The following is a 22,406-nucleotide window of genomic DNA, read 5'->3' as shown; positions in this document are numbered from 1 at the left end:
TGCACTTGCCCAAAGCCTTTTACAATTAAAGAACTGTGAAACCTTGGACTATGGTTAGAAGAAATAAGGTAAAGTTAAGATATGTGTATATTGGTTTGGGCCACAGGAAATCATATACATAAATGTTATCCAATCTACCATTAATTCATATGTGGTGTTCTTTTAATATCATTACTGATTATAAAAATTATATTTATGCCTTTAAATACATGGGGTTTAATTTCTTTTCCTATCTCTGCATGCCTGTACACAGTTCTATTGCTGACCTAAGAATAACATTATGATTTTAAATTTTCTCAAATATGGCCAGGTCATGATAAAAAGTATAAAGTCCATTAAGGTACTAATGCAAACTTCATTATTAAAGCAATCAATCTTGAAATAATGAAACCACCAAAACCTAAAAACAACTTTCAGTCTCAAATTTTTTCTGGTGTCCCAAGGGCTCTAAGGAACTGGGCATCCTCTGGAGTGACTTCGGGGAAGTTGTGGAATAAAACCAACTTTGATAACACAAAGCCTCAAGCTCAGGGGCTCTTGGTCAAAGAAACCAAGGCACGACTTGTTTAGAGAGCTAGCTCAGAGAGCATTTAGGGGACAGAATATCTTTCTCAGTGTAGGCATCCAATTTCACCCATTCTTGACCATGTTTAGGCTATGTGAGAATTAGGAGACTATGGTGTATGTGGTATTTCCCTTGCTTCCGAAAAGAGACACTACATTCTCAGCCCATATCTCTTAGAAGGTTGCAAATGTTAGCATTCACCAAATCTGAACACTGGTAAAAACATAAACATGAACCCAGATGCCTATTTCTTTATTTCCACCTTGAATAACAGATTGTCTGCTATCTGGTCATTTTAAGTGATGCTGTAGAAGAAGCTTAGGAAGTTTCTTCGAGAACACACCAAATGTTTGCGTGTTCATTTTCTTCACCTCATTTTCTCAGGAGGAATTAAAATCTTTCCTGGCTTCTCTGCTGAGGAAGTAAAACTTGAAACACCTACAAATTCCCAATTTGCAGATGGAATTCTACCCTGGAATAATAAGAGTTTAGTGTAAATGCTGATTTATGTTAACAGATGTCATTACATAAAGATTCTGAAAATGGATCAACATGAAAAAAAATCTCATCTTACCTGCACAAGTCCAAAGATCTTACCACTTGGGTAATAATGCTGCTAGGATATATTGCTTACTAAAGCAGTAACACTTGGAATGGAGAAGAAGTCAAAAATTTTGGAAATAGAAATAATGTTGGAGCTGAGTTGATCTGTTAAAAAGAAATTAAAAATTGGCTATAATGTAGTGATTAAGAGCATAGGCTAGGGAAAGTGTGACCGTGACCCTAAACTTAACTTCTCTTGGTCTTAGTTTCTTCATTTGTAAAAGAGAAATGAAAATGTACTCATATGGTTATCATAAGGAGTAATAAGAAGCCACTTGATACATATAACCGAGAGGAGGACTGAATTACCAAGCAGCCCCCTAAGGACTGCTAAGTCCATTGGCTCAGGTGTAGAAAAAGGCATGCAAATAATGGGTGCTTATGTCCACATCATAAAGCCAGAGGAACCTACCCATCATGCTCCCAGTTCTTCCAATAAAGCACAATTGGAGCTAGGATTTTGTTGCTCCGCTGGTCCAGATCACCAACTGAGGCAACTGATCATCTTAAGATGATATGTGTTCACAGGGAAAAATAGCAAAGTTTTTAAAAAGCACAAGTGCTGAGTATGAAAAGTAAAAAAACATATGATGAGGGCCTTCCCAGTGGCGCAGCGGTTGAGCGCTGGGTTGCAGAGCTGCCTGCAGCCTCTGCAGCGCCAGTTCAATCCCCGGCCACCGGGTGAGGGTCCCACATGGCATGCAGACCTCTCCTGCTGCCCGCTGCTCCCCTCAGCAGTGTACTTCGTCAGTCTGCCTGCTCTGCTCTCCCCTCTGGCTCTGGTGAATTCTCTCACCCTCCCGTGCTTCTAACTGTACCCAGTGCTTGTATAAATAAATAAATAAATCTTTAAAAAAAAAAAAAACATATGATGACAGAGGAATTTGAGTTAATGGAAGAAGAGAAAACATAATAATTTAACACAGGCATAAAAATACCCAAAGAGATAAGAAAGGATATTGGAAACATTAAGGAGGAACATGCAGTTATGAAAAACAATAAAAATGGAGTCACTCAGTATGAAAGTATATAACTAAGGTGCACTATAGAAGGGGTTAGTAGAAGAAAAATACTGCAGAAAATTAATTAGTGAGCCTTGAAAATTCAGATATAAGATCTCTCTGAAAATGTCAGAAAGAACAAAATGAATGTGAAGTTTAGAGTGTAAAAGTAAAAGTGTTAACATTGATATAAATGGAGAAAAAATAACTTTCTCAGTAATAAAGATGAAATGACTCAAGGAATGTTAAACAGAATATTGGGATTGGGTGAGAGACTTAATTATATTTTATTGAAATTTAACAGCATCACAAAAATAATTCTAAGAGCTTCTAGAGGAAAAATGCACATTACTGACAAAGGAAAAGGAATCAGGGTATAGCCAATATCTCAACCAAACAATGGATACACCATAAAATAGATTACTGGGAGAAAAGAACATTTAATTAAAATTTTATATCCAGCTAAACTCTCATTTAAATGCCAAGGTAAAATAAAGATATTCTCAGACATAAAATTTCAGAATCTTTTTCAGCACATAAGAAATACTCCAGTTAAAAGAGTTATTTAAGAAGCCAATAAAAGATACTGGAAGTTATAAACACTAATAAAGGATTTTTAAAAGTTTGCATATGTTGTCCATTTGCTGTTAAACAAAGACATTTTTAAAAGAAATTTATAAAAGTTGCAAATAAGCAACAAAAAGCATAGCAAATACAAAAATTAAGGTAGCAATTTTAATATTGAATAAAATAAAATGTAAAGTGCAAAATACCATGACAGAAAATTATGCAAATTATTATAATGCAAAAATACAAATTACAATGTTTTTTTAAAAAGAAGGAAAAGAAAATGATCAACATAAGTAGGAACCTACAAATGTAATTTCACAATACATAAAGGAACAACTGAAAGAATTATAGGGAGAAATAAACAATTATAGTTGGAAAACATCATATTGAGCCTCTATTTTGGAAACCAAGGGAAGAAGAAGATAATTCTTTATAAAGAATTTCATATTAATATATTAATACTTACCACAGAAGGACTCAAATTTTGTGACTCATCATTTCCTCTTAGACTTCACTGGCACAAAATTTACTCATATGATCAGGCTTTATTGGAAAGAGATTGGGAGATATTCTTTCATCCATGTGCCCTGCATTAAATTGAGAGATTTATGAATAAGGTAAAGGGGGAGAAAAGAACCACATGATGCAAATGATTAACAAAGCACTAGCTCAAACACCAATACAATAGACTTTTAGCAAGACTTGTGGAGGAAGGAAAGAGAAACGACATATAAATAAATAAGACATTTTAACACTATTGAGCGTTTTTAAGAAGATTATGGTGGTTTGGTGGTGGGCAAGCTACAGTGACCTGAGAAGAGAAATCCTATACTATCAAGATGTTAACAAGGATGTAAAACAATGATACTTCATTTAAATAAACAAATACAGGAAGGAAGAAAGAATTTTATAAAGATGTACATGAACAAAATAAAAACTCCAAGAATGAGCAAAATTTGGTAAAAAGTATAAAAAGCAAAGTTAGCCCATGAAAAATAGGTAGATTAAAAATAGCCATCAAAAGATTGAAAAGTTAATCACAGATATTCTTCTTTTAAAAAGCCCATGTTTAGATGGCCTTTAAGCGAGTTCAATCACATGTAAGAATGAACAAATCATTCTTACACAAGTTTTTACAGGAAAAAAAAAATTCAGTAAAATCAGCCCTGCTCATTTTAATAAAGGATCATCTCACCTGAATGCCAAAACCAAATAAAGCAAGCACAAAATAGGCACTTGCTTAGGAATATAGATATAAAATTAATAAGGGAGTGTAATTTTCTTTTGATTTATCATGCTAAGAGTTTTTAGGACTTCTTAAATCTGTAACTTGATGTTTTTCATTAGTTTTAGAAAACCCTCAGTTATTATCTCTTCAAATATTGTTTCTGATTATTTCTTGTCCTTCTGTTATTTTAATTACACACATTTTAGTGTTTTTCACTACGTGCCCTGTGTCTCTTATCTTCTGTGGTTTTAATTCTTTTGGCTTCCCATGCTTCCATATAGATATTTTCTTCTAAACTGTCTTCCAATTCACTAATTCTGTTTTCAGCTTCATGCAGTCAGGTGATCAACCAACTATTGAGTTAATTTGGGTTATTGTCACTTTCAGTTTAAAAGTTTCACTTGATTATTTTCTAAATTTTCCAGTTCTATGTTAGAATTCACAGTCTTTTACTGCTTTGGACAGTGTGAGCATAGTTTTTTAAAGTCAATCCATTTCTTGAATTGACTATGGTTCTGTTTCCATTGTCTATGGTTTCTCTTGTTCCCCCCTCCCCAGTGTGTTTTATTTTCATATGCCTGTTATTTTATTGAGTCCTTGATAATATAAATGAAAAATTTTAGTATATTATCATTTTAAGGGATAATTCTATCTCCATCCAAATGGATATGTACTGTTTTGGACAGTCTTCTAGATTTCACTAGTGAAAAATGCAATACCTAAATATAATGCCAGGCACTGAGGTTAAATAAAACTGGACTTCTGAGGGATACTTTTTTTCTGGTTCACCATTTCTTCCAGGGAATAGCCCTTCAACATCCTGACCAAAACTTGAGGGAGTTACCAGGGTTCCTCTTTCTTAGCAGATTCTGAGTTCTATCCCCTTAAAGCTTCCCTCTCTCCTCAGCCTCTTAATCACCTCTTATAGGATTGATAGATGTTTCTGGGGGGAAAACTTTTCAACATCCAGGCTCATTTCGAGTTGTTTCTCTCAGAACTTGTTCTCATGCTTTTTCATTGCATTGTTAGTTCTCTGATAACTTTAAACTGATGTTTTAAAAATATTTTTTCTAGCTCTTCTATTCATTCTTAATGAAAGAAATGATCCAAATTATTTCGTATATGGTCCTAAAAGTTCAAATCCCCCAAAGTCAAATATTGCTGTATAAGAAAATACTTGTAAGCATGGAAGCATCTTAAAAATCACTCTAATCACAGAAATTAAGACTGCAAGCAGATGGAGTTCATGAAGTTGTTAATCAGCTGCAGAAGACTTCAAAGAGTTTGATTACTTATATTAACATGGATTGATCAAGTTATTGAATCCTTTTAAAATAGAAATTCAGGCAGCACCCCTAAGCCAACCTCTGATGGCAAGGTCTCCTCAAGGAAAAATAAATTAAGATTCTCAAAGCCAAACAGAATTTGAAATTAACATCCTACACTTAAAGCTCATCATCTAAGACTTCACCCTACTCTTCCACAAGCAACACCTCTGCTGCCAAGAGATTCCAGACTCTGAGCACTTCTCTGTTAGAAGAAATTCAATGTCAATCTTTACTCACCCAAACTTCTCACATGAGGGAAACTACATGCTTACTCCCTCCCTACATGCTTACTCTCTCTCTCCTTGACTTCTTCCCCAGCTGTCTGTTACAGCTCAGGATCTATACATTTAATTAATTCAGCTTTACCTCCAACCTGTAAATAGTGGGAGAAGTGTCAGATTTATATGGTGGATAAATAATGAGGGTTTTCCCAGGAGACTTCATCCTGGTGAAAGAGGTTAACTGTAATTTTCAGCAGTGAGTAATTGTACATAATATAATCCTAAATGATTTTTCTTCTGTAATTTCATTAGAGTTTAGAAATTTAATTAGATTTTGAATCACTCTGAAATAAAGTAGCAAAACACCGAGAGACTGAGAGCGGTGGTTGTTTTGTCCTTTGAGGCCACATTCTTGGTCTCAAATTGGCATGTCTTCATTAGGAGGAAGTTTGCAGAACTTCTTGATATATTATTGTCTTTCAGAATGGACTCTGAATAGGTCTTTAGAGAGCATTAGAAGAGTACACAATTATTATGCACACTCTTCTTGAGGTTTAAGATCATCTGCCTTGCATATACTTAATAAAAATATGTCTCTAAAGTTGTTTAAGAAACTGTGGAGATAGGAAAGATGTTCCTTGAATGCCCCAATGCTGTTCCTGGATTATTAGCAACTACCTGTACATTATGATGCAGTGAGGGGCTGTTTGCTTAACTTTAATGATTATGTAAGGTTTATGGTTATTTTTATTGCTACAACATATGAACTGTCATGGTGGCTGTAATTAGAGCCAAGCTAAAGTGTTACTGTTACAGTCCTCCGGGACCAGGGAGAAACTTCCTTCTTATCAACTTTGCCTTTGTGCAGGAGTTGCCAAAAAAAAAATCAAACTGAATGAACAGTTCCTTCCTCAAAACAGGTTATGACACAGGAAAAATGAAAAGAACATTAAAACGTCAGGCCAACAGCTTGCACCTAACGAAGCTGCAAGAAAACAATTATCTGTTCCCTGAAATACTCACATTTGTTCCATTCTCCGAAGGGCTGTTGCCCATGTCTTTTCCTGCAGGCCGTCCAAGTGGCACGGTGGCAGAAGAAATGCTCTCAGGGGCTCCGTGTGTCTCTGCCATGGCTCTGCCATGCTATTGCAGCCTCTACTCAAACGGCTATCGTTTCTGCCTCCAAACTGGATTGCGAAACTCAGGACAGACTGAGTTGTGTAGAGAAGAGAGAGCAGAGGCTCTGGGAGCCCATGCAGGAGTCCCTGGGCTGCAGGGAAACCAGAAGCATCAGGACATTAAATGAATGAGACAATCTGAATTCGTGGTAAATTTGAAGAAGGTGAGATAGCTTAAGTAGGGATCTGAAGACATGGTTATGGATTCAGGATTGCAGAGAGTTCTGTGACTTGGATGTCAGAGTCCAAGGGACACTGAGATGGAAGAGAGAGAAGTGTATTCTGGGGAAAGGAGAGGTGTGGGAGGAGTTCCTGGGAACACGGGGATTAGGGAATTGAACCTGGACTTGGTGGGATCCAAACTACAGATATCTCCACCACAGCAGCCCAGTTCTATGCCGGACTGGACAGTGACAAACACACACTCATGCTACCTTCTCTTCTAGACTGAATTTTCTGAATAGCAGGGATGTGTCAGATTTAGTTTTGTTTCCACTACACATACAGAAATTCCTGGGATACAGCAGCTCAGGAACTGCTGAATGAATGAATAAATGAACAATGAAGGTACTAATGAATGAACAGGATCATAATGTAGCAAAATTGACCAAAGCCTCTTTGAAAGGCGGGATCTGATGGAGGCTCCGTGTTCACCCAGAGATAGTAATGCTGTAACAGGGACCTCCTCTCAAGGTCACTAGTAATTTTTGGTAATGTTTTCAAGAGGGTTTTGGGTTTGCTTTTTGTTTTGTTGGTTTGTTTGATATACAAACTGTCATGCTGGGATATTTTCTAAGACAATACTGTCAAAGAAAAAAAAATAGCCCATGCACAAGTGTGTATATAGCAATGAAAAGTTAGAAATAACCCAAAGGAACATACCAGTTAAATATTCAGGAATTCTCTCACTCATAGCAGGAATTTAGAAAACCTAAATAAGGGATCATAGAAAAGACTAATTATAATAAAGGAAAAATCAACAAGCAACAAGCAACTATAAACCAGAGACATACTATGGGGTGGGGCGGGGGAGGAGGGATTAGGGTCAAAATAAAGGGGGGTGGGAATTTGTATGGGGACTATAACCAAGATGGAAATGCATACATTGTGCACAAATGAAAAATGATGTAAAAAATATATTAAATAAATAAATAAATAACAAATAAATACTCAGGAATTCAGCTACTGGCTTCCTTTCATGTTCCAACTGGTTCCCAGCACTAGGGGCCCTGGGCTGGCTCCCAGGGGTCTCTGGGGATCCTGCAGGCTGAGTCACTGTGGGAATGGGCTTGTGGTCACAGAAACAAGCACGCACAAAGACACCTGTACCATGTGACCCTGGTTCTGAGTATAAATTTACGAGCATGCAGACAATAAGCAGTACATGATGTATAGATTCTATATGAAGTAATATGCACAATTTTATTATATATGAACACACATATGTATATCTTACCTTAAGTAATTTCCAATTGTGTGAGGTGATAAAGGCCTTTGGGCTACATAAATCTCTTCATCACAACTGTTTCTGAATATGTGCTCTTACCTCTAAGGAAGTCAGGTACCTGGGAATACCTGGGATCTATCTTATAATAGAACTATTTAGATCTATAAATACATTATCTATAAATATAAAATAGATCTATAATAAGACCTATTTTATGAAATGATTTAGACCAGGCAGACACAGGAGTGTGAGGTTGGGTGACAATGTCATTTTCTATAAATAACAAATAAAAGGAATATGCAATGGGGGGACAAAAGCAAAGAGAAAAATACCAAATTAGAATACACACACTTGGTGGGACATAGCACAACTAATAACAACTTTTACAAACTGATAGCATAAAGCAGCCCACGTGAGGAGAAAACAGCATACAAAATGTGTTTACAGCATAATCATAAAAATCGTGGGGAAAAAGAGATTGTAAAAAAAAAGTAACAAAATAACAATAACTGAGTTTGAACTATAAACCCGGAAGAAGCAACGTCTCCTCCCATCTTTTCTGTATTACCCATGGCACTCACTGGATAACCACGCAATGGTTCAACCACTACAAGTGCCCTCAGCCCAACCCATCCCAGTTGTCCCTAAATGACTGTCCCCAAAAACCTCCCAACATGTAGTTTCAGTCACCAGGCTGGCAAGTAGCCTCAGGCAAGACCATCCCAGGAGATTTTCTGGTAATGTTTTCAGGGGAGACCTGCCCCTCTGTGTTCAGCTCCCTGATGACTTAGGCTCATACAAACCTAAATCCAGCCTGGTTGGAACTGTGCAGCAACCCCAAGTCACAGAGCTGAAGAAAGCTCTGTGTACTTCTCTCTTGCTTTCAAGATTTTATTCCATTTGATTTTATGCAAGTCACCAAGGCTCCATTTGTGTCAAACTTCTGCTTTGGTCCCATTAGGGACAATCATCTACCGCTTATCTGCATCCTCCTGTCATTTCCACTGGAATTTAGTGTTCTCATCTCATCCTGTTCTGAGCTTTGCCTGCTGCTGAGCAGCCAAGAAGAGCTTTCTCCATGGTCAGACATCATGTTGTGGTTCTGGGTGAGGCACTATCCTTTCATCCTTTCACCGCTTACCTCAGGTGTGAGCCCTGGGCCCTCTTGGGCCCTTCTCCCTGCAAGGAGCCAAAAAGCAAGAACCATCAGGGTGAGGGAGACAGATCCTGGTCGATCATGAGCGCTTATCAAAGCCGGGGGTTAGGGGACCACGGGAGGTGCATACAGAGCCCATAATCAAAAATCGGCAGGGAAAAGTGAGACGCATGTGTTTAGAGAAACAGCTCTCTGAAGAAATAAAGGAAGCAGAACAGCATTCTAAGTGTCTGGACTGAGATCCCCGGGTCCAGTTATCTCAGACTAGGCAGGAAGTTGTGAAAGCAAGAAAACTAAAGCCCTGAGTACAATTCTTAACGTCGAGAGCAGACTCTGACACTCACTTGCCCTGCCTAAGAATCAATTGTTCCCACGAGGAATGAAATTGTCAACAGTTCCAGGACAAACTTAATATAAACTCCTGCTTAGACTGATTTTACTTGATCATATTCTTTTTCAGAATACACAAAATTACACACAAGAAAAAAAAGAATTGTAATTGTCTGCTTCTCTATGTAAAGGACTTGCAGCTTGGATCAGGTTTTATTGCTTTTAGTCAAAGGCCAGTGATAGGATTAGACTAAAGAGCAAATAAGCTGTGATCTTCAGAGTAACTCAGGGCTTACAGGATCAAATGATTTTTGAAGCACAACTGGGAAGATATTTAGCATTTCAAAAGCAGTTCACAAAAGGAATCGTAATAGTGCCCACCATATTGATTTATCTGGGCTGTCTAAAATCTCCCTAGCTCTGATTTTTTTAAGAACTGCTGCATAGAATGATTCCAGAAATAATGCAGTTATCAGAGTCAGCAGTTAGAAGTCAGCTTTCAGGAGGGTGGCAGGAGGGAGAGAAGAATGGTGTTTGATTTCTGTGGGTGTTAGACAGATAAGGACTCTAGGTGTGGCACTAGCATAAGACAACATGGGGGACCCCATACTCTGTGGTGGAGGTGACAAGACCCCAAGCAGAATGGAGATATGGGGGAAGTTGTTGATCCTTCAAATGTGTTCCATTCTTCACCTTCACATGCACGTCCTGCTATGATCGGGCTGCCACCATGACACCACATCTTGAGGGCCACATCACCCCTCAGGCAGCTCAGTGATCTGCAGGAAGGAACTTAGCACCTCTTTTCAACTCCATGTTAAACACCCAGCAGCACCCCCCCCCACCCCTCAACCAACAAGGTCTTGGCCTCCTGGTGAACCTATTAAGAGAATGCAAGACCCTAAGGAATCAGTATCTGGAACCCAGGGAGGTGTCCTCAGCAGTTGGGAAGGGGAGGTAAGCCACACTCTGCCCAAAGCTGCCCAGGGAGTGGATGGCCTTCCAATAGAGCTGGGAAGCACAACTGGGGACATCAAGAGTGGAACTGGGAGGGCTGTGAGGTTTACCCCAGACAACCCAAAAGGGAACCAAAATCTAAATCTGGGCTTATCTGTCTCCAAAACCTGTGCTTTCACAACATCATGATACCCCAAAGGACAAAATACTAACAATATCAGCAAAAGGGTCAGCCTGAAGACAGCATCTGCTCTGTGTGTCTCAGGAGCAGGAGGCTGCACTGGAAGGAAGCGCTATTTCTACCTTGTATTTCCAAGCCCGGCTGCTAGCAATTTGGCCACTTTGAGTGGTTCTTCATGTTCCCCGAAATAGCTCTAGATGTCTCTTCTATTAATTGCTGGAGGGGAAAATGAGAGCTGTAGTGTCTTGTGGATGTAGAAATGAAGCCAAATGGCTGTTGAGACTCTATTAGTGCCGAGACAGTGAATAGCTCACATCTCTGGCCCTGTAATCTCTGCTGGACAAAACAGAATTCTCTTCCTCTGGAATTGTGTCATCGGCGTGCCTGACAGGAGGGCTTAGCGGCCTGCTCTGCATACATATGTGGTCTGGAGGGTGCAGAACACTTCACTGGACCCAGGTCACAGAGACCCCATGGTAGCTTAGTGCAGAACTTTGCCACTTCAGGCTCCCTGTAGCACCACAGAGCTAGGTAGCTAGATGGAGGAAAGGAAGGTATTCAGCAGAAGAGAGCAAAAATAAAACTTCCACCCTTTACAACTCAATTTAATTTTACACTCCCTACCCCTTCTATCTGGACATGATACTTGATCTATGTGCTTAACTATAAACTCAGCACATGGACTTTCTCAACACTTAAGCTTTTGATTTCAGCCTTATCAGGACTTTTCACTTTTCAGGATTTCCTTCTTTCATTACTAGTTTCTTATTGCTTCAGGAATTGATGCTGAACTTGGGGGTTATAAGACACTAACAGGTGAGTGATGGATTGGGGGCAGAGAGCCCAGGCTCGATCGGAACCACCCCTGCTTGTTGAGTGACCCTGACCAGCCAGTGGTCCTGTCTGAGTCACATTGTGACTAGGTAATATCTAAAAGAAGGCTCTTGCCATTTTAAGGTTAGGCAACCAGTGAAATATTACTTTGGAAACATACTACCTCTACTCCTATAATCAGAGCTTTAAGCAGCAAACCCAAAAGCTGTTGTCTCCTGACTTGTCGCATGTTCCATCACATCACTCTCTTTACTCTTTGCCTTGTCATCTTACCCTCCTATGGGCACCGAGGACCTCCCAGGAAGGCAGCCCATTGGAGTACTTCCTAGGTCAGGCCCCAGACAGACTCCGGGGATAATTTTCAGACAGCCTGCTAGTTATTGTGCTTTCTGATAACACCACATGGCTCTTAAAATAGTTCTCAAGTAGATGGTGTGACCCTCAAACGTGTCAAGGCAAAGAGTAAAGAGAGTGATGTGACGGAACATGAGGGGGTGGGGTGCGGGGCTTCCATATCCTGCTCTCCCAGGAAAGGATCTGCCCTGTGAAGACCAGGGAGGCAGCAGGCTTCCCCTGAAGCCAACAAGGTAGCCAGCTCAGAGGAGCCAGGAGGAGAGGAGAGCTGTCAGCTCCGGCCTAGGATTCCTTGCATGCAGCAAATGCAGTGTGCACTCGGGACCCCACGCAACACACATGCTGTGACCCTCCTTAGTGAGGTCCCTGCTCAGGGCATCTCCAGAAGTAGGCTCAGTGTCCCCCCAGTGCATGCCCAAGTCCTCCCCAAGACACCCCATCTCTGTCTCCTACACAGCTTCTCATCAACTCCACCCAGGCCTCCCTCTGGATGTTGGGAGAGTATCAGATCTAGTCTCTTCCTCTTTATCAGCCCTGCATCTCCTACTGTCCTGCTGACCAAGACACATTCTTCCTGCTGACTGTGAAGTGTTTGTGGAAATCCACTGAATTCTGCTGTTTCATTACATTCTATTTCTACTAGCCCAACATTGGCATGTAAAAGATTTCCAAACCGGCATGACCATATACAGACCTTTTTACAAGTTTATTTTCTGAGTATATTTAGTAACTTAACATTACCACTTCTTTCTTTTAGACACTCCCTTCTTGGTGATAGTCTGCCTCCCACCCTGGGCTGCCACAAAAAGTGGGTGGGAGCTTGAATTATGAAGAGTAGAGTTCTGTGGCATTCTGTAGACCAGAGGAGACATATGGAGCCCCACTTCACAAGTAAACAGGGGGTTCAGCAACTGATCTGGGGCAGCAGTGGGTCAGCTCCTGAGTCCAGGCTTTGTACCAACCCCAGTCCTGTTTCAATATATGAGATTGACCAAGACTCATTCTTAGAAGACATCTTGCAGAGTGTTTATGGTTCAGCTTTTAAAAACTTAATTTCAAATATATACTATATGTATAATATATTACAGAGGGAGAGGGAAAGAAAAAGAAAAAGGGAAGGAAAGGAAAAGAAAAAGGAAGGGAAGGGAAGCAGAAGGGAGGGGAAGGTAGCAGAGGAGGGTCAGGAGACCTGTGGTGAGCATGAAGGCCATTTTTGTCAATGATGGGGTATGGGAGCCAGTACAGGTACACCAACACTGGTCGGGTCACAGAGCTACTCTAAGAGGTCAGACCCTTGGCAGGGAACACTGCTGACAGCAGCTTTGAGTCACTGGAGAAACTGGCATGAACGCATTGGCATATCAAGTCATTCCCCTGCCAAAACTATCCGTAGCTCCACACTGCACACAAGACAAGTCCAAAAGCCCTTATTTGGCGTGCCCTGAAAGTCTATTGCTGAGCTAACCTTCCTCCCTTCCACCTGCTATTCCCTTTAGAAGTTGTTTCTTCTGACAATAGCAGATACTTCTTGGAGACTGAGATAGGCAGGCTGACCAAGCAGAGAACTCCCCTTTCTCTAGAAATACAGAGCTGACACCCCAGGGCCACCTTGCCTCCATGGTCCATGGGAAGGTACCTGATCATGTGTGTCCCGTCACATTCTTGATAAGAACTCAGGAGGGAGGTGGCGGCACTGACCCCACAGCAGGCTCCAGAGGGAAGCCTGTGAGGTCCTGCTGAGGCCATGGAGCTTCTACTGCCAATTTGCAGCTCCGAGTCTTGGCTTTCAGGTCTTACTCAGGTCCCCTGAGATAGCTGGTGTCCACCACTACATCCCAACCAGCTTGTCCAGCCAGACCAAAACTCGGTTTCTGCTGCTTAAATAAAAAAACGTAATTTATCTCCCTACCCAGTGTTGTTCTGTTTGCCTCACATCCCACCTCCATTCCTGTCTTCCTGCAGCTGCCTTTGCTTGGAATGTCAGCCCTGGAGGCTCACTCCTGTGGAGTCATTGTATCCAACCGCTGGGACACCGGTGCAGCTTCCTTTCTGAAGGTTTCTCTGATCTTCCCAAGTGGATAATTTCTCCCACACCAGAGGTCCCCCCTAGACCACTTGCCACCTACCATATGGTGGCTCAGTCTACTACTTATGTGGCTCAGTGTGGGGTATTTGGTAATTTCTTTCACCAATTCTCAATTAGAATTACAGGTGTGATGCAGGCAGGATTTGGCCTCATTTATCTCTAAATCTGCCCCTCGGCCTTGCAGGCCTGATCCATGGAAAATGCCCAGTAAATCCTCATGCTAGAGTGAAATTATGAAGGAAAGGACAGAACTTGGGGAGGGGAAATGAATCAGAACTTCTCATGGACATTCTCATGGTCCATGCTAGACAAAAATGTGGACATGGAACCAGGGTCCCACAGGGGACAGGTGCTCAGCCCTCTTACATTGGGATATTTGGCTCTGCCCCCATGTCTGCCAGCAAAGAGATTGGGGCCATCTCTCCACTCAGAGAAAATGCCTGTAAATGGAACCCCAGAGTCAGAGCAGTTGCCTCCAACCACCTACCCACCTTGCTCCCAGGAGGACAGAAGGATTCGCAGCCCCATCTAACAAGAATGACTAGAGCTCTGGCATCAGTGTGGGTGCCATCCTCTGAGGCTGCTGAACTGCAAGACAGGGTAGCTTTAACAGCCTGAATAAGTTCTTGGCCAACAAGCTTGGGCTAAGGATTCTATGCCTCCAGGGAATGTGCTAGAAGTCCAACTGCTAGGGTAAAGAAATAGGGCATGCAGCCATTAGCTTCCAGAGAAGACTCAACGCAGAAGGAGAGGATTTGCCCCCAAACTGCCACCGACAGCCAGCTGAGTGCTAGGAACCCTCTCCTGATGCATGGGGTCCTACCCCCAAAATGCCTTTTCAGGAGGCCCAGGAGTCATTTTCCAAATGTCTTGAAGTACCTGGTAGCATGGAGCAACCTGCTGGCCCTTTAAGGAACGGCTCCTTCAGTGACAGCAGCAAAGCCATTCGGTTTAAAATCCCCATAAAAGCAACAATGTTCATTTCCTATATTGGGTTGTATTTCCTAATTATTGTCCCAGAGGAAAACCTAGAGAGGAGAGAGGAGGAGCCAACCCCATGGCCTCGGTGTGTGTATTTAAATAAAGTGTGATTAAAAGGCACACCCTGCGCATTTCCCTGGAACACACCTTCCTTTGGTGGACATTTCCGATGAACACAAAATGGAATCACTTGAAAAAATTATTAGTTCAGCTTGAAAGTAATTGCCACTTATTTTGTTTATAAGGCAAGCTCTGCTGGTGACATCAGATTAGACTTAACTGCATCCTGTTTTGATGCTAACTAATATTTGCCCTAATACTAAGCATAAATAAGTAGGAATTTCTCCTGAGACACCACAGATATTACATCTTTAATGGGACTTAATAGTCAGAGGCAAGCCAATTGCCCTGCTGTGGGATTATAATTATGTGTGCTCCTTTTCCCCCTTTTAAATTTCATGAACAGAGAGGAGCACTCGAAGCCATTAGGCTTTCTCCAGAAACATGGGGTAAAAGTAAAACCACCAGTGCTCCATGTCATTCATTCCGGAAGGTGATGGCCTTCTGAATGCCCCCCAAATGCATTGCCTTCCTGAGGCTTCCTGGTAAGCAGCCAATGCCACCAGCCGTTGGCAGAAGGCTGGGCATTTTGACGGAGCTGCCTCCCCATTGAGACTGGGAGGCTGATCTACAGGTGTCACCTGCCCTCCAAGATGTGATCCTGCAGCCTCCTCTGGTCTCTGACCTTGGCCACTAGGCCTAAGCAAGGAAAACCTCCTCTGCATTGTCTAGTAATGATGCTGCTCCCTGTGAGCCCATTGAGAGGTGAGTCCTGGCCTGGACACCTGGGCAGTCTGGACAGATAGGCAGAGTCCTAAATAAGAGCTTGTCCAGGCTGCTAGTTCAGAGCCAGTCCTTCCACATACCCCAAAAGCCACTGAGAGTCTTGGGCCCTAAGACAAGAGAAATGCTAAACACTTTGAGAAAAGGACCAGCGGTCCCCTTGAGGCAGATGAGGGACTGGAGATCATGTAGAAAGAGAAGGCTGGAGCTAAACTATGGGGGACCTCTTCCTCACTGGGCTGAGAACAATAGGCAGAGAAGCAGGCTCCTGAGCACAAGAAGGTACAAGGGCAGCTCCAAAAGTATGAGCCAGGTCCAGAGCACTCTGCTTTTTAAAGCCAAAGGCAGGGCAATGGGCACAGGATTGAGAGTCAGAGATGATGGGATGCCTGGTCCCTTCTCCCTGTTGTTGGAGTTCTGGATCCTCATGGGGCAGCAGCGACATGGTTCTCAGTCACTGGGCATGTTCCAAACCTGCTCCCTTCTAGACATCTGAAAATGACCTCTTCTCACATTACCCCCTGCCTTGGCTCTCTCCCAAATGATCTCAAGTGGACCCTCTTCTGGTTGGCGTTCCTGGGCCCAGGTCAAGGTAGGCCACTTCCAGTCCTGGGCTGATGATTGGACCCTGCCAACCTTCTCCTGGATTCTCATCTATCTCTCATCAAACTAATGGCTTCGGTTAATAACCCTGTCTGCACCTAACACCAAGTACTCAGCAGGCAGTAGCTATTACCTTTTTGTTATTTTATAACAGGTATGGAAGAAATGTGCACAGCCTGGATAATGCGTGCAGCAGGAATGCAGAGAGGAAGCTTGCAGAGGAGCGGGAACATCCATGAGGAAAGCATGGAAAATCACACTCAGGGACTGTCTGCTTCTGCGAGGGCAAGAGAAGGAGAAGAGAGAAGCCAAAGGGCCCAGGGTTTGCCACTGGGAAAAAGGCAGTCAGAATTACAGTCTCCTGGCAGCCCCAGACTGCCGGAGCCCTGAGGCCTCCGGGAGATGTCACCACCCCAGACCCTCTCCACTAAGAGCTGCCACTGCAGGCAGAGCTTCACACTGGTAGCATGGTTGCTCAGAGGCCTCCACACACATCTTCTTTGGACAAGTATTGGCTGCTACTGAGCAAGCTCTTGCCCTTCTATTTGGAATTTTTTTTTAAAGGAAGAAAACCTCAGAGACCTATGTTTCAGACCACTAAAAGTAATCGTTGTGATTATTTTGATATATTTTTCTCTCCATCTTTTTGTTTTTATACTTTTTTAAAATTCAAAAATACTATATTAATTCTTTTTTTAACCAATGATAAAACATGTCAGCTAAAATGAAGGCCCTTTACCCTGCCCTCAACCCAGTGACTATCTCTATTGTGAGTTTCATATTGCCTTCAATTCATTTTTATGGTTGTGTGTGTGTGTGTAATATTGTGTGGCATGTTTCATAACTGGCATGAAAAGGAATGTTTCTGGTCCTTGTGTTATTTTTTTCACTCAACATTAGGTTTCTGAGATGTATCTGCATTGATTCAGGAAGCTCTTGAATCTAAGCCTTTTGACTCTGTACAGTATCCTTATATGTACACTGAATTTATCCGCTCTTCCATTCACACTCCCTTTAGAGTGTTACAGTTTGTTTATGGTTGCAAACATTACTGCAGTGAATATCCTGGTGCTTCTCTCCTGGTTATGAAGGGATTTAACTGGCCACATACATTCCCAAAATAAACCCCTCAATCTTTGGAAACTTCAGTGTGTTCTCAGGAGGAGTAGTCAAGAGGCTATCTGGGAAAATAGATTAAAAATCGGGCCTCCCCGGTGGCGCAGCAGTTGAGCGCTGTGTTGCGAAGCTGCCCGCAGCCTCTGCAGTGCTGGTTCGATCCCCGGCTGCTCCCCGGCCACCAGAGGAGGGTCCCACATGGCGCGCAGACCTCTCCTGCCGCCCGCTGCTCCCCTCAGCAGTGTACTTCGGTCCTTCTGCCTGCTCTGCTCCCCGCTCTGGCTCTGGTGAATTCTCTCACCCTCCCTCGCTTCTGACTGTACCCAGTGCTTGTATAAATAAATAAATAAATAGATAGATAGATAAATAAATCTTTTAAAAAATGTTAAGAATCTTTCATGTGAATAATGCTATCTAGCCTCAGCTTACTTCCATATTGTGGAAACTTTCATTCTCATATATTTATATTTTTAATTATATTATAACATTACATTAAGTGTGGGCGGATATTAAGTGCCATTCCACAGAATTAGAAAATCATAGTTTTATCATCTCAGGACAACGAAATTAAGCAATACTCATCAATGGCTAGAAGGCCATTAGGTAAAAGGTTGACAAGAAACTTCATAATAATAGAAACTGACATGGCCTGTCGGTGGGGCCCTATCAATCATGACCCATGTGGCTCCCCCAGACACAGTGTTCCTTATAATATGATACAATAGGAAGAACACAATACCATCTAGCCAGGGTTCCTTCTGAAACAAGCCAAAGCTGAACCTAAGCAACATAAACAAATATCCAGTTCTAACTGCCGGTTAAAGGAAATGTGGGGGTTAGAGAAACACACTTAATGACACCTTTAGGATAAAATTAGTGAAATTCATACTGTGGAAGATTCACAGGACAATCAATTCTTCTATAATTAAATGACATGAAGGAGTACTTTTCATAATAAATTATAGATTATTGATATAGCTTTAAGATACTTATAGCCAAACAGAAAGTATGAGATTCGTTTGGATCCTGATTAGAACAAATCAACTATAAAAAGACACTTAAAAAAATCAGGAAGAATTGAACACAGATGGCATTTTAGATGTGAAGAAACTGTTGTTGATGACCAAGATGATGATAATGACTAAGCCCAAATCTCCCCTTTCTTAGGAAGGAAGGGAGGGAGGAGGAAGGGGAAAACTCTACACAAAACTCCTACCCTGCACATAATTAAGAGGCAGAAAAGTTTTAATCCTGGTCAGAGTCCGCTCGACATCATCCTAAGAGTTTCCTGGGTGCCCACAGCTAAGGAGGGCACTGCTTTCTACAGGTGCAGATTCTGTGTTCATGGTCACCAATTGTGAGGCAATAGTCAGCAATTTTTTGTTTTCATTATAAAAAAGTTGTCCACATCAGAAAGCATTTTGTGGAACCACAGTGGAAAATTTTCTATTAGTTTGTCTCTTCTCCCCAGTGCCATATTTCAACTGCTCATCAGAAGTCATAGGACTTCAAGCTCTCTCTCTCTCTCTCTCTCTCTCTCTCTCTCTCTCTCTCTACACACACACACACACACACACACACACACACACACACACACACTGCCCCTCCCTCCTCTATCTTTTCTTAGGGGTCAGCATATCACAACTACCTGCTCTATTGTAACACAGCCCCCCCCACCCCCATTTCTGACTCCTCCAGGACTGGAGTTGCACTACGCTAGCAGAGCTAGAGTACCCAGGACAGACCCAATGGGACACAAAGTCTAAAATAGTCACTATCTACCCCTTGAAGAAAAGCATGCAATCGCTGCTCTAAATCTCCTCTATTACTATTTCCACTCCTAAATTTTTCCCAGGACCACTCAGTTTGCCACTCCTTTCTTATTATGGAGAGCCATTTACTATTGTCTGGTTTCTGCCTTTAAACTTACACACCCAAATCAATACTGTTTTCAAGTCTATGGAAGCCATTACACAGAGCATGATAACTGTGAGCACTCAGCAAACAAAAGACCTTCCAGTTAGCACACCCATGCTTCTTAGAAGGCTTCTTATATACCGGGGTATATAAAGAACACTGATTTGCCACAACATACATTATCAAATATACTCTGGTTTTAGGTCTACGCAACCCTTACTGGAACAAACTTTATGGTTTAGCATGATGGAATCGGAATGCTGAAGTGCCCTCAGCCTCTCTGACATCAGTCAACAGGCTCTGAATGTTCTGAGGTCTGGAAGGAGGTCTGGGGAGGGGAAGAAAAAACCTAAAGCTGGCAGAGGAAAGGAGCAGAAGAGAGCACTGAGCTGTGGTTCACTGCAAAGTGAGGGGATCCAGCACTACCTAGCCAATTGAGTTGAGCTTCTAGACTGATTATCACTATGGGAAAGACAGTGAAAAGAAAGTTGCCTCTGACAGTAAAGCCCATACTTCCATGCCAGCTACGACCTACCTGTACTCTTGACTTTTCTAGCAAAGTTAAACAGACTTTGACTGCAACAAAATGCTCCAACTCAGATGTTATCAGTAGCAAATATAAAAATATGACATTGTTAGTCATCATAAAAATGCAGCTCAAAACTGCAATGCAACATACCTTCACACCCATTAAGATGGTTAGAAATAGAAAGTCAAATAATAATAAGTGTTGCCAAAGATATGGAGAAGTTGGTGTCCTCCTACACAGCAAGTGGGAATGTAAAATGATGCAGTCACTTCAGAAACAGAAAGGCAGTTCCTCAAATGATTAAATATAGAGTTATCATACAAGGCAGCAATTCCACTCCTCGTTATATGCCCAAGAGAAATGAAAATATAATATACAAAAAAATGAAAACAACCTAAAATATTCATCAACTGACGAATGAATAAATGAAAATGAGATATATTCACATAATGGAATACTATTCGGCCATAAAAATTGAACAAAATATTGCCATATGCTACATCATAGGTGAACTTTGAAAACAGTAGGCTATGTGAAAAAAGTCACAAAACACCACATATCATGCAATTACATTCACATGAACATCCAGCATAGGGAAATTTATCAATATAGAAAGCAAGATAGTCATTTATTAGGGCAAAAAATGGAGACGGGGGATGGGAAAATGACAACTAATAATATCAGTTTCTTTTTGAGATGATGAAAATCTTCTAAAACTGACTGTGATGATGGCTGCACATATCTGTGAATAAGTTTTTTTAATAGGTGAATGGCATGGTATATGAACTATATCCAATAAAGCTGTTTAAACAAAAAGTAGCTAGAAATAGACATAGATATAAATGTGATCAGGAAGGCTGGGGTGGAGAGGATGACAGAGCAGTAGAGACTGACAGGGAGTACATATCAATTGAAAACTTAAAGGCTATAACATCTGTAATTGTTATCTCTGGGAAATTATACAAAGAGGATGTTTGTTTTGTTTTTACTACAGTTTTTTTTCTTGTTCCCAAATTTGTTATTGGGGACAAAAGTTGGGGGTAAGAGGTGTTAAGGGTCTCCATTTTGAAGAGTCATCAAGATCTTGCAAAGGAGTGACCAGTAACTGGGAACAGATGATTCATTTTATGTGTCAATTTGATTGCGCCACGGTGCCCAGATATGTGGTCAAACATTATTCCGGATGCTTCTGTAAGACTGTTTCTAAGCAAGATTTACATTTAAGCCCTTGGCCTTTGGTTAAGGTAGGTTGCCCTTCATAATGGGGCTCATCCAACCATGCAAAGGTCTGAATAGATGAGAAGACTGACTTGTATAAATCTTGGTTCTTATGATTATTGCCCTATTGGAGAACCAGAACCAAAAAAAAAGCATTTAATTTGAAAAGTCACTGCTGAGTAATGGCATGCAGTTCAAGTTCATATCTGCCTTCTACCGGAAGCATTGAAAGCTATTGCGACATGGTGGGCTGGGGCATGGGAGGAGTGGCAGATGTTGTAGGTTGGTCCCTCAGCCAACTCCCTTCTCACTAGACTTCTTATTCTGCAGACACCGGGGCCTAACCGCTGCATTTCCATATAATTCCACATGTGACCCAGCACCTGCAAAGCTGAAATGACTTCTCAGAACTTGGAAAATGACGTGAAAGATTCTTCAAGAGGCTTTGGTCACACAGCGGGACATAGTATCTTCCAGAAAGCTTGATAGCAGAGCAACTGGCTCTGAAATGGCAGCTGAAATGGGATTTGAGTGTCTGATGTCATAGGTGTTGAACAGCGGGTGGTGGCAGCAGTGGGATTTTGCTAAAACAGTCCTGAGTGTGCTTGGGTAATTTTCCTGGCTGTGTGGCAGCCAAGTTTATTCCATGGTTTCCCAGGAGATCCTGTAAGCAAACTAATATGATTTTTAAATCCCCTTTCTGATTCAACTAACTAGAATGGATTTTGTTGTCTGCTAGTAAGAATTCTATCCAGCACAGGTGGGGAGCCCAGGGCATGAAGAGTTACTAGATATGAAAATACTTCAAAAATATTATCCCCTTTAAAAATGTTCTCTGAATGTAAGCCAAGTGAATTTACAAGCATCTTGCTGAAATTGTGAGGAAGCGATATCAAAAGTTTCTACAGAGGAAGGGATGGTAAATGGAAATTAATTATAAACTTCCTGCTATTACAAATTTATGATGTGTAAGAGGCCAATGATTTTGTCTTTATTTAGTATCCTGTCTTAGTTTTATTGTATTGAAGGTAAAAAATACATACGTTTAAGTGCTTCGTGGGTTCATTTACAACCTCAGGTCTCAGCTCTATTTTTCTCAAAAGCTTCTCAACAATGGGTTTCCCTAAGACAGGGATTTCAAGGAAACTCAGCATTAGGCT

At 41.5% G+C, this 22,406-nt stretch overlaps 1 long non-coding RNA gene across 2 annotated transcripts in view; it reads right to left on the bottom strand.

The window, feature by feature from the left end:
- Positions 1-806: 806 nt before the first annotated feature.
- Positions 807-22,406, bottom strand: part of LOC119234427 (uncharacterized) — a 55,880-nt gene continuing 34,280 nt past the window's right edge. For both annotated transcript variants that reach the window (XR_008549864.1, XR_005122612.2), the window contains 5 exons: positions 7,577-7,625; positions 6,540-6,786; positions 3,206-3,326; positions 1,140-1,273; positions 807-1,037 (listed from right to left, as the gene is read on the bottom strand). This is a non-coding gene — a long non-coding RNA (uncharacterized LOC119234427). The remainder of the gene's footprint in view (positions 1,038-1,139; positions 1,274-3,205; positions 3,327-6,539; positions 6,787-7,576; positions 7,626-22,406) is intronic.

The sequence above is a fragment of the Talpa occidentalis genome, unplaced genomic scaffold, assembly GCF_014898055.3.
Source record: "Talpa occidentalis isolate TD23 unplaced genomic scaffold, MPIMG_talOcc4v2.1 talOcc4.8, whole genome shotgun sequence".
NCBI classification, from domain to species: domain Eukaryota; kingdom Metazoa; phylum Chordata; class Mammalia; order Eulipotyphla; family Talpidae; genus Talpa; species Talpa occidentalis.
Note: the sequence above shows the minus strand (reverse complement) of the source record. Positions and strands in the feature narration are given on the sequence as shown.